The 12,612-nt window shown below is 41.0% G+C and overlaps 1 long non-coding RNA gene across 1 annotated transcript; it reads left to right on the forward strand.

Moving 5' to 3' along the window:
• Positions 1–5,817: 5,817 nt before the first annotated feature.
• On the forward strand, positions 5,818–9,438 carry LOC108717234. The gene is made up of 2 exons (XR_001935828.2): positions 5,818–6,173; positions 8,464–9,438. It is a non-coding gene; the product is annotated as an uncharacterized LOC108717234 (long non-coding RNA).
• The last annotated feature ends 3,174 nt before the right edge of the window (positions 9,439–12,612 follow it).

Below are 12,612 nucleotides of genomic sequence, written 5' to 3' on the forward strand. Positions count from 1 at the left end.
CTCCCGAAACCAAAGGCGGCTGCTACAGGTGGAAGCACGAGCTGGCATCGGTTCTGGGTTTTGAGTGCCAACCGTGACAGCTACTTGGTAGCCCCTATGTGAACTGGCAGCCTACAGGAGGCTCTACTTGGCACTATACTTAGTTTTCATGCAACCAAACTTGCTTCCAAGCCTGGAATTCAAAAATTAGCACCTGCTTTGAGGACACTGAGAGTAACATCCAAGGGGTTGGGGAGCAACATGTTGTCATGAGCCACTGGTTGGGGATCACTGCCCAAGAGCATGATGCAGTGTGATATCACATTAGCACCAAAGGGTCTTCTAAGGGCAGATCCCAATTTAGCATGGCCAAGCCTATTTAAAACTGGGCATGATCCCTGGGCTGCTTAAAATGCCCAGTTTTAGGTATGGCTTGCCCCCTTTGGGGTCCACAGTTACTTTTAAGAAGAAAAGAATCAGTATAGCGGAGAATTGGCTAAACGGGGGCTCTCACTACTAGTAATATTTTAGGTAAAACACACTTTATTTATTCAAAATTTAAAATACACATACATATTAAAAAACTGGACATATCAGCAATGTGTTAGGTGTAGAATCGATCCATTTGTTTTACTAAAGCTAAAATAACACATTTAATTGAGTACCCGGGTACTGTTAAGGATTCAAAAAAGATTCCCATACAAATAATGCTAATAGGGGATAAGTATTGTTCAATCAGAAATGTATACCAAATGCCCCAGTTGCCTTCCGGCATAAGCAAATATAAATCATTTCACAAAATTGAGAGCCTACAATGAAGGCAATAAAGGCAAACACCTGGCACTGCACAATCCTTTAGTCCTCACCTTAACATTGCTGCAAGTCCACCCCTTTTTTTTTCTTGTCCACAGTTACTTGGCAGGAATGTGTAGGCCCAAATTACCGTAGTCAGAAGAAGACGGCAAATCATTAAAAAAATATTTAAAAATAAATAAATAATAAAAAACAATTGAAAAGTTGATTAAAATTGGCCATTTTAGAACATACTAAAGTTCTAAAAGTTCACTTAAAGGTGAAGTACCCCTTTAAGGGCGATTCTTGGGGTGATTGATTATTTGCTGGCATGAATGGTCCTGGAAGCTCATCCTGGATAGTTACATAGTTACATAGTTAAATTGGGTTCAACCCCTCCAAATGAAAACCCAGCATCCATACACACACCCCTCCCTACTTTCAAACAAATTCTATATACCCATATCTATACTAACTATAGAGTTTAAGCTCGCTAATTACCCTGGGATGAATACCATCTGGCCCCAGACCTTTGTTAATCTTAACATGTTCTAGTCTCTTTTGAATTTCCTTATTTGTGAACTGTGCATCATTAGTTGTATTACTAGAATTGGGACTATTAAGAAGGAAACCGTCATTAACTGGTTCCTCATTTGTGTAGACAGATGAAAAATATGAGTTCAAAATCTGGGCTTTAATTTTGTTTTCATCAACCAGATGCCCCCCCTCTGATAGTAAAGGTCCCACCCCTTCCTGCTTCATTTTTTTACTATTAACATATTTAAAAAATAATTTTGGATTATTTTTACTGCTAGCTGCAATATCCTTTTCTATAGCAATTTTAGCTTGCCTTATAGCTTCTTTGCATGATTTATTGGCCTCCTTGTACCTTATAAATGTTTCGGCTGTACCAGCTAACTTGAAAGCTTTAAAAGCAGGTCTTTTCTTACCCACCTCAACACCAACGCTTCTATTGAACCAAAAAGGTTTTGCTTTGCAACGACGTTCCTTGCTTACAAGTGGAATATACTGACAAATATATTTATTAAGCAGCATTTTAAAGACTTCCCATTTTTGTTCTGTGTTTAACCCTGTGAAAAGCATTTTGCATGTCTGAAATTTAGTGTTTTAGTTCGTCCCTTATAGAATTGCTTCTGCAACAGAATCTCAAAGGAGACCATGTTATGATCACTATTCCCTAAATGCCCCTCACCCACACAAATGTTAGAGATGAGTTCAGTATTATTAGTTATTACAAGGTCCAAAATAGAGTTATTCCTAGTAGGTTCTTGAACGAGCTGAAATAAAAAGTTATCATTAAGCACATTTACAAACCTACTAGCTTTTTCTGTCTTGGCAACCCCATTACCCCAGTCAATGTCTGGATAATTGAAGTCGCCCATAGCAACAACTTGACCCAGTTGTGAAGCCGCTTGTATCTCAAGAGTAGCTGGGCTTCATACTCGACACTTATACGAGGTGGTTTATAACATACACCAATGATAATTCTTTTTGTTACCTTTTGCCCAGTCAAAATCTCTACCCAGAGGGATTCTACACTCTCACCAGTGCCAGTTATTGTTATTTCTTTAGTGCATGGCTTTAATTCAGGCTTTACATACAAACACACTCCTCCACTCGCTATTTAATCCCTCTGTCCCTCATAAAAAGTGTGTAACCATTTAAATTCACAGTCCAGTCACATGTTTCATCCCACCAGGTCTCAGTGATACCAATTATATCATAATTCTAAGAGCATGCAATTAATTCTAGGTCTCCCATTTTACCTGACAAACTCTGTGCATTTGCAGCATACAGCGAAGGTTACTACTTCTACTTTTGAAATTTGCATTACTTAGTGGAGAATTATATGTTAAGTTAGTATTATTCTGTTTTCCTTGTAACAGAGGGACCTCCTTAGCTGGTAAACTTTATAGGGGAGCTATATTCAAATATTCTGAAATCCACTGCCCTACATAAACAGGAAAATGGTGCCATTAAGAATGGCCCTAGGAAAATGGCAGCTTGGGCAAATCTGAAACTACAAGGTGGGCCAGTAACGCCATCATAGCAGCTAGCGGGAAACAAAAATGTTCAGATCTGGTATTATTTTATTTCACAAATACAAAGGGACTTTTAAAAGTGAAGTTCCAGTGGAGAACAGGAATGCTTTTTGGCCTGTAGCATCCCCATTGCTCCTCTGTGCAAAGTGGAAGTAATTTGAGTCCACGGCTGTTCCAATTCCCAGGGTAACCCCATCACACGCAGGCTCCACGGAGAACATTGTCGGTCGGACTGTCACCGAGTGGGAGATCTTTGGATATGATCCAAAGCAACTAATTATAACCTCCGTGAGAACATACCCCCCAACCCTTTCACTCCTTTCTTTTTTCCTTCTTCCCTCTATTTTTAGTCCAGCACTGGCTACACTGTAATGCAAAGAGGGAGGGGGGACTGTATTTTTAGCTTCTGTGCTCTTATACTATAGCATTTAATATGGAGATACAGTACTGAGCAATGGCCATCACTCTGCCCATGGTGCACCAGGTCTGAAAAAAAAACTGCAGCCCCCCGAAAGTGTCACAGGCTTAGTTGTCTGCTATTGTTTATCATCTTACCCAGGAGTATCAGATAAATATCTGAGGAACAGTTCCTATAATGTGCATTTGGGTCCCATTAGAGACTGACTTTGGGTTAGGGAAGGTAATAATCTATTCTGTTACCTGTACAACTCAAAAAGGTGTGGACTTTGCAGTCTGTCCTTGATTAGGCCTGGTTAAGACACAATAGGATATGTTTATTTTGGTCATTACAGGACAGACCACCTTTTCTTAAAGTGTTTTTGTACAGCAGTTTCTGATTAGGATTCTGAGAACTGCCTGCAGTAGTCTTCAGGTTCCAGGTTCAAGGTTCTAGATTACTCCAGGGGGATAGAAGGTTCACCAGTCATATGATACTGCTGCTGCATCTCTGAGTAAACAGACAGGGCACCCTTGGGGTTCTTATGAATGAGCAGCAGGTTCCCAACTGATTTACTGTAGTGACACATTCTGTGGTCTAAAATTGGCATCATGGTGGGTGGTGGAAAGAATTAAGATGTGAAGTAGTAATGCTGATGATAGAGAGACAGACTCTATATCCCACCCATGTCACATAATAGGGGTTCCTGGGAGTATTTCTTCCATAATACTCCATAATTGACAGATACCGTTTATCTGGGCTGCATAGGCAGGGTCATCAACAGGGGGAGGGGGTAAAGGGGGTACAGCAGTTAAGTACACTATGACCATGGGGGACCCCAAGACTGAAAGGTGTTAATTGCATTTTACTAAAGTTGCTTGTGTGGGAGTGGGTAGGGTTGGATGGATCATAATTGGGGAGTGGCTGGGGCAGATCTTGGATGTGACATATGATGTGATGTAATGGGAACCCATTTTACAGGAACCACCACCCACAGGGGCCAGTGGACAAATAATTGAGGCCCCCTGGGGGAAGGACCCTGCCAACTCGGTAGTATGGGGCCTTGTCAACAGGGGGGTACAGCAGTCAAGAACCCCAAGACATAAAGGTGCAAATTGCCTGTTGGTTTAATAATGGATGGGTTTTGTCATAATTGGGGAGTGGCTGGGGTAGATCTGGGATGTGACGTAAGAGTATTTTTTTCCACTGGGGTTCCATTTTACTTGTTGGCAGGGACCACCCCCCATGGGACTAATAATTGGAGCCCTCTGGGGGAAAGGACTCTGCTAACTTAATAGCACGGGGCCCCATGATTACTGATGGATAGGGGCTGCAGGTTGAAAATATCAAAGCCAAATATCAAGTATATATGGGGCCTTAAACCTATAAGACTCCAAGCTGTTGTTGAATTGCTCTGGTATGCTGGGAGTTGTAGAGCAGGATCAGCTAGAGGGCCCTTCCAACTTGAGGAACTTCCTACAATGCCATGTCCTATATTTTCCAAGCCCTACCATTGCGTTCTTCTGTTCGGTTGCACTTTGGCCCGTTGGCAACGTCGGAGGAGTCACGGGGTGCCAAAGCTATATTAAAGTCTATGGCACCCTCTGCAACTCGTCTTGGTTACTAATTAGAATCAGCGATAAGCTCAGTGAGTAGCTTGACGCCTCCACTACTTGCTGTGAACATGTTTTGCTGGTGCCAAAGTATTCATGGCTCTTCCCAGTGGCGCCAGTGCTTAGTGTGCCATAACAGCATAAAAGTAATGTTTTTTTATTGCATAAAGTAGCAAGAATATACAGGGCAGACATTGTTCCACTGAGTGGAATATACAATATACAATATAGCCCTAATTGTGTCACCATTCTTTTGCACTTTACATTATACACTTTGGGCACGATTCTCCTCACATCTACATCAGAGCACTGTTTGCTATTGGACTTTATTGGTCAGGGGCAGCTGCAGGGGGGCTAGGAGGTATAGGGGGTCCCATGAGGCACTAATTAATGAGCAATTTAAACATGTATTGATAAAACAGGGCAACCTGTGGATATGTTAAAAATGAATTTGCTGTGGGGTCCAGTAACATCTAGTCACGCCACTGATATTGGAGTGCGGCAGCAAAGCAGAAGGGACCAATTTAGAGCTTTTGTTGTATGTGCATCTGACCAGGGAATTAAACCATTAAAAAAATGACAAATCTCATGGAAATGCTGGTTTCTCTTCCAACAAACCAGAATATACTGTCTGCCCTTTAATTTCCCATCCAGAGTTCCCTGCTCAGATAAATAAATATGCATTGGGATTTTGGGGACTTTTTTTTTCTCCCCTCGCCGCACACCCAGATCAGCTATAAATGGCTGAGCTGCACTCACTCTGTCTGAAAAAGGGCAGAAGTGGACGAAGCTCCTTCCTATAGAGAGACAGCTGAAGAGGTGTAATTTTACAGCCCTGGCTAGTGATTGAGGTGGACAGGAGGCAACAGAAGCACCAAGGCCCCCTAAGCGACACAGACAGGTGTGAGGCGAGGCCTATGGGGGGTGGGGGTGGGCAGCCAGTTATACAAAAAGGCAGCGCCCAGGCCTTACAGGGGCATAAAGCAAGAGACATGCACTTGGGGAACAAGCTGGAGGAGCGCTCCTTGCCCTTGGGCTGCAAAGGATTTTGTGGAGAGCAAAGGAGATTTAGGAACAGGAGTAGGAGGGGAGCAAGCGTAGCCAAGCACAGCTAGTATTTTGCCACACACAGGTATAGATTGTACATAACCAGCTTTTATAGGGCCCCCTGTGTCTCTATTAACTGGAGTGTGTGCCAGGTCTCTTGAGTTATATTTTAGAAAGACAGGGTAAGGGTATGATGGCGTCCATATGTATGTATGTAACAGACAGGGAATGGACAGAAAACAGATGGAAAACTCAAAAAGGAACATGACGGCCGTTATTCAGGTAATTATGTGCACAGTACATGTAGCATTGTTGTCCCGCTGCTGCCCCTTTAAAACCCAAACACATTGAACATCCCCGTGCTGATTGGTGAAGCAGTCATTCATTTTAAGTGCACGGCTGATACCAGTGCAGCCAGCAGCGTGACTAAATGAATTGCTAATTCACCATGTGGATTTAATATGTGTCTGGTGTTAAAGGGACATGTTCTCTCTTCTGTGCATGTGGTGGGGGGTGGGGCGACATTTATCTTTGCCTTTACACTCCATGCCCTACTACATTACTGTGTATGGAAATGGAAGTCAGAAAGGCAAGGATGCTGGGAGTTGTAGTTCAACAGCAGCTGGGGATAGTCTTTATTTATATCTCTTTATTTTGGGGTCCTGACTCATAGGTTAAACACGCCTGTTTAAACGGAGCGACCGACCCTATAGCAGCCGGTCCTTTCCTGAAGGGCGTACGAAGGGCGTCTTGCTCACGGGAGGTCACATGCTTCTTTATATACCCATATGAACTACATTGTTATGGAATGTAAGGAAGTGTGTGGCTTCTCTGAGTCCATCTCCATTAACCCTTCATCTTCTGCTTTGCTCCTGTTAGCCAATCAGGGGATTCGTTTTTAGGCATACGAATGGTGCATCCGTCTGGGCCCCTGGTATTTAAATAGAGCACTGTGTGACCTACGGCTGTTGGTGGGTTCTAGGTTGGAGTCAGGGTTTGGTAACACATTTGGCAATGATTTTCCTGTTTCTGGGGAATCTCCTCCCATGAGGAACGGCGCCTGAGAATTTATTTAAACAGACGCATGCGGTTATTTACTATCACTTGGCAAGTGCAGGGCAGTAACCCATAGCAACCACTTAGCCCCTTGCTTTGACCCTTTTGCTCCAGTTAGTATAATGAAAGTGCAAACCTGTACAATTGCCCATCACGGGCCTTTTTATGCTCAACCCCTGACTCTTTCCACTTATAAAAACTAGGGAGCTTCTTGGTCAAAGGGATTTATTGCTTGCTACGTTGGTACGTCAAGCAGTCTTATATGGTACCCCAAATTCATATTAAAGGTCATATAAAGGCACTTTATACTTTCTTTAATGAAAAAGAAACCTATCTCCAATATACTTCAATTAAAAAAATATATACCGTTTTTATAAGAAACCTGACTGTATGCAGTGAAATTTTCCCTTCATTTACTGCTGTGGATAGGAATTGTCAGACGGTCCCTAACTGCTCTGCAGGGAAACAATCATACTTATGAACAGCAGGGGGAGCCCCCGCCTTACTTCCCAGCCATGCAGAACTCAAGCAGCTTTGTTTATGACGATCCCTAAGCAGCCCAGACCACACTGAGCATGTGCACAGTCTTAGTCTTGCAAAGATGTATAACAAAGTTACAAGATGGTGACCCCTGTAGCCAATTTCGAAAGCATAAATTATTTGTTTGATTAGGCTTGTGGTGCAGTAAGTTCATGTCATATATTTAGTATACAAAACACAGCATTTCTGGTCTTATTCTATTTTAGACTTTACATGCCCTTTAATGTAGCTGACAATTTAACCCCAAAGCAAAGAAAAATGCCATATTTGTGAAATAGAGTTGAGGGTTTTGGCAAATGTTTTGTTCTTTTATACCACAATTTTACTCCACCCATAGAAATGATTGTCAGCTCTGTGTGCTCCGCTGAGCACTTTTACATTTTACATTTATTATATTTCTCCCTATTAGATTTGATAATATGAGTAGTTCCTCGCTGAATGTGTTATAAGTGCACTATGTTCAGTGGTTTAGGATTGCTCCCAATGTTGTCATAAGTGTGAGCAAACTGTGAACAGCTGATGGGTCGTTGACTTCCACGTGTCACATGACTCAGGATTCACAACTTTCTCTGATTCCCTATGTGGCCATATGGGCAGATTTCATGAAACCAGTCGGAGACCTCGAGACGATTCCTACTGTCCTTTTGTTAAGGGAAATTAAATTAAAAATACAGGTCTCTCTCTTAAAGAAATACAATTGTGATAGTGGTTTAACCCTGTTATTATCAGTGTGTAACAGTCTTTGAAGTGCCTCCTGCCTTCTATTTTTCTATTTTTGATGTTCAGCTCAGCTGCCATCAGGAAAGGACATACGGGGGTATTCCATTGATGATAGCAGCAATGTAAAACTGCTACTATCATGAGAATGAAAAAAAAATCATATACAGTGAGGCTTTGTGCTGTTTAATAGATTTCTGCTCTGGTCAATTCGGCCCATACTCCAATAAATGATCCTCGTTTCTCTGCTCTGTTACAGGTCGTGCATGAGGGATCTGGAAGAAGAAGGAGAAGACCTCACGTTCCTGGGCCTTACAGGCTGCTATGGCTGGTCAAACGGAACCAAGTCCGTCTTCCTTAGAGGTTTGGTCCCCTTCAACCAGCTATTGCAGTACTGAACCTCAATAGCCCCCAGCCAAGATTCTACTGCTGAGCAAGCAAAGGAGTTTCCGCATGGGAGGAGCAATAGCTCCATGTTGTAGCCCTACCCTGGAGGGACATGTATTTATCTTTTTTTGATGTTTCTACCCAGTCTTGTAGCCAGGGCCCCTGAATGGGATTTTTGTCTGTTTTTAAATCTTCCTAAGGGGTGTCAATCTCCTGGCCTCTGATCTGCTCTGAACTACAGTTCCCAGAATTCCTCAGCTCCTGGCTAAAAGTGTTGGTGAAATGCTGAAATATATGTCTGTAAATATACAGTTCCAAACAGCTGCAGGACAAGAGTGTGGCACCCCCTCTCCCATTATATGCTGTTGCTTTCTCATCCCTCCCCCCTTTTCCTTTCTGGTATTTAAAACAGCACAAGCATTTACCATTAAAGTCAATGGAGGGACAATTCCATTCCAACACTAGGAATTGCCCCATGCCCAGTGCTTTAATAACTAATTCTTATGGAACTTCCCTTTCAATCAAAAGCAAAGTTGCACCGTTTTATTATTTGCTTCTGAACTACAATGCCTGGCATTTGCAGGCTGGGGATTCTGGGAGTTGTAGTTCCCAACAGTAGGTCAATAAAGAAAAACAAGTGTGACATTAGTTATTGATGCATTAAAGTGCCGCTCCTTCAAATTGAACTGCTCTTGCACAATAATGGTATTTGCACGATTTTACCCACAATTCCAAAGTGTGAATTCTGATTGATTTTGGGTGCTGATGCCGGGTTTATTCCAGTGGGGATGGTATGGATACATGTCCAAGATGAGTGCTCGTTCATAAAATAAACAAAACAAAATGCTTCTCTGTGGTGTTGATTTCTCTCCTTATCCTTATCTGAAGGATATACCATTTATTAGGTATTATTTCTGCATATGGCTGGCGTATCCTGGCGCATGTACAGCAGCTATATGGAACTATGGTTAATCTCCCAGTCATAACTAGTGGAAGCCAGAATGAATTGTAATGCCTTCCCCAGACACAGCGAGTGGCTGCCAATGGTTTTGATAAAAATATGCGCCCACTAGAGGGCACTGTTTGTTCATTTATAGATGACCTTTCCTCCTCTATCTGGGTCGGCTAAAAGGGTGTCCGGGCTGAGAGTCAACATACGTTAAGTAAAGTAAGTCCTAAATTACACCATTCTGGGCTGATATCACATACTGGTCTACAGCCCTGCACACACCTAGAACCGATAACAGCCAATCAGATTTTTTTTTTTTTAACTCTAACTGTGGTAGGCAGATCAAAGATAATTGCAACCTGATTGGTTGCTAGAGGTTACTACACTGGAGTTTTTAAAGTCACGTTGTTTTATACTGACTACAGGATTCCAGGCGAATTTATTCAGGTGACATTAAAGAGGTGGCTATACTATGGCCAATACGAAGCAACTTTTCATTAAAGGATAAGTAAACCTTAAAAATAAGTGAATGTAAAACTGGTAAGGGGGCTATTCTAAGCACTTCTGTAATGTACATTCATTATTTATTTTCTTTTAATTCCAAGATATTAAGGGATACATGTACTGTTAATATGAATGAATATTGTTACAACAGCGCCACCTGCTGGTCATTTTCCCACCAGTCTGACCAGCAAGTAGTCAAGGAAGTTGTCAGGAGAAAGAAAGAGGCTGCTCTGATGTTCTTCTGCTTAGGAAAGATGTGAGAAAAGTTATCTGAGTTTTCTCCTTTTATTCCTAAACAGAAGAACATCAGCCTCTTTCTTTCTCCTGACAACTTCCTTGACTACTTGCTGGTCAGACTGGCCAGCAGGTGGCGCTGTTGTAACAATATTCATTCATATTTACAGTACATGTATCCCTTAATATCTTGAAATTAAAAGAAAATAAATAATGAATGTACATTGCAGAAGTGCTTAGAATAGCCTCCTCATCAATTTTACATGTACTTATTTTTCTGTTTTTTTAAGGTTTCCAGTCAATGAATGGCTGCTGGGGTAATTTGGACCCTGGCAACCAGATTGTTGAATTTATAAACTAGAAAGTGTCACTAAGTATTGATTATAACTGATTAAATAATTGTACCAATATGGTTGTAACAGATACAGAAAAGGCAAATGTGCTAAATCAGTATTTCTTCGGTGTATACAATAGAGGAGTCTGAGTTCCCAGACTCACCTCATAGCTGCACTGATGGCTCAGCACAATCTAATCAATGACTGACTCAGGACAAGATTCAGGGACAGAAGGCCTTGCTAGTTTTCGTGTCTGAGAGTGAGACTGCCACCGAGCTGTGCACATTGTGCACAGGCATAAAATAATTCTGTGCATTTTCACTGGTTGGAGACTGCTGTCTGGCTGCAAGTGCAGATTGTGCAGTCATCTGCAATTTAAAAGCACAGCCAGCCACAGCAGGCAGGGACAAATTGTACTTTTGACTTTTATCAGACTTTCATTTTGACTTTTATTGGAAATCTTCCAATTGGTAGGTTAAATGGTTAATTATATAAATAAATATAATAATAATAATAATAATAATAATAATAATAATAATGCCACTTGAGCTGTCTGCTGACCAAAATAATTATGTGAAACACAGATTTTAAACAAATTCTTAAGACATATGTGGACAGTTAGGGGCACATTTACTAAGCTCGAGTGAAGGATTAGAATGAAAAATACTTTGAATTTCAAAGTTTTTTTTTTTGGCTACTTCGACCATCGACTACGACTTCGAATCGAACGTTTCGAAGTAAAAATCGTTCGCTCATTCAACCATTCGATAGTTGATGTACAATCTCTTTAAAAAAAACTTCGACTACCTACTTCGCCACCTAAAACCGAGCACCAATGTTAGCCTATGGGGACCTTCCCCATAGGCTTTCTAAGTAATTTCTGATCGAAGGAAAATCGTTCGATCGATGGATTAAAATCCTTCGAATCGTTCGATCAAACGATTTTTCCTTCGATCGTTCAATCAAACTAAATGCTGTAAATCCTTCGACTTCGATATTCGAAGTCGAAGGATTTTACTTCGATGGTCGAATATCGAGGGTTAATTAACCCTCGATATTCGACCCATAGTAAATGTGCCCCTAAATGTAATGTATATATATATATATATATATATATATATATATATATATATATATATATATATATAGGTAAATCCGGCCCTGCTTCCTCTGGATCAACTGGCAGTTAGCCAGGTTATATATAGACTTAAAAGGTTAAACTTGATAGATTGTCTCGAAACTCGAAAAATTTGAGTTTTTTTACTATAAAATCTAAATTTTTAGTTAAAAAAAAATCGGATTTTTCAGGATTTATTATACCCCGGGGATGGACAAAGTCCGAACACAAAAAATCCGGCATAAAAATCAATGGGAGAAATCCCAACAGAAATCCTGATCTGCACTGGGTTTCATGCAATAATCCGAAGATTTTGTGGTTTTCAGGAAAAAATCTGAAAAAAACAGATTTCTCGGGTGAAAAATACACAAAATTTGAGTTTGCGTACGTTTTTCATATTTTTTTGTGTTTTCTTCTGAACTGGAATTTTTCAGGAAACATATTGATAAATAAGGGGAAATAACTTGTTTGGATTTGGTTGGAGTATATTTCAGAAAATTATGAGATAAATTCAGATTCTGATAAATAACCCCCTAAGAGTACAAATGCAAATTTTTTCATGTAAGCTTAAAGACAGATATGGTGTAAAAGCAGCTTTCTGCATGATGTCGGCCCAAACATACTGATCAGTGCAGATCACGTACTCGGGGGAATCCCTATGGCCACAAGAAAGTGACATGTGAAACCATCTGCTGTGCTGCTTGTGATACCATTGTGTGAGTTAGCCTGCGGTTGTAAGGAAATAGAGAATGGTTTAACATACATGCAGTGGTAAATATGAGGCGTGATTCCTGGTTACAGGAATTAATATGAGCAGCACAATATAGTGAATAAAGTACCCCCTATTGTAAAATATAAGGATATTATTAGTGATGGGCGAAT

The sequence above is a fragment of the Xenopus laevis genome, chromosome 5L, assembly GCF_017654675.1.
Source record: "Xenopus laevis strain J_2021 chromosome 5L, Xenopus_laevis_v10.1, whole genome shotgun sequence".
NCBI lineage: Eukaryota > Metazoa > Chordata > Amphibia > Anura > Pipidae > Xenopus > Xenopus laevis.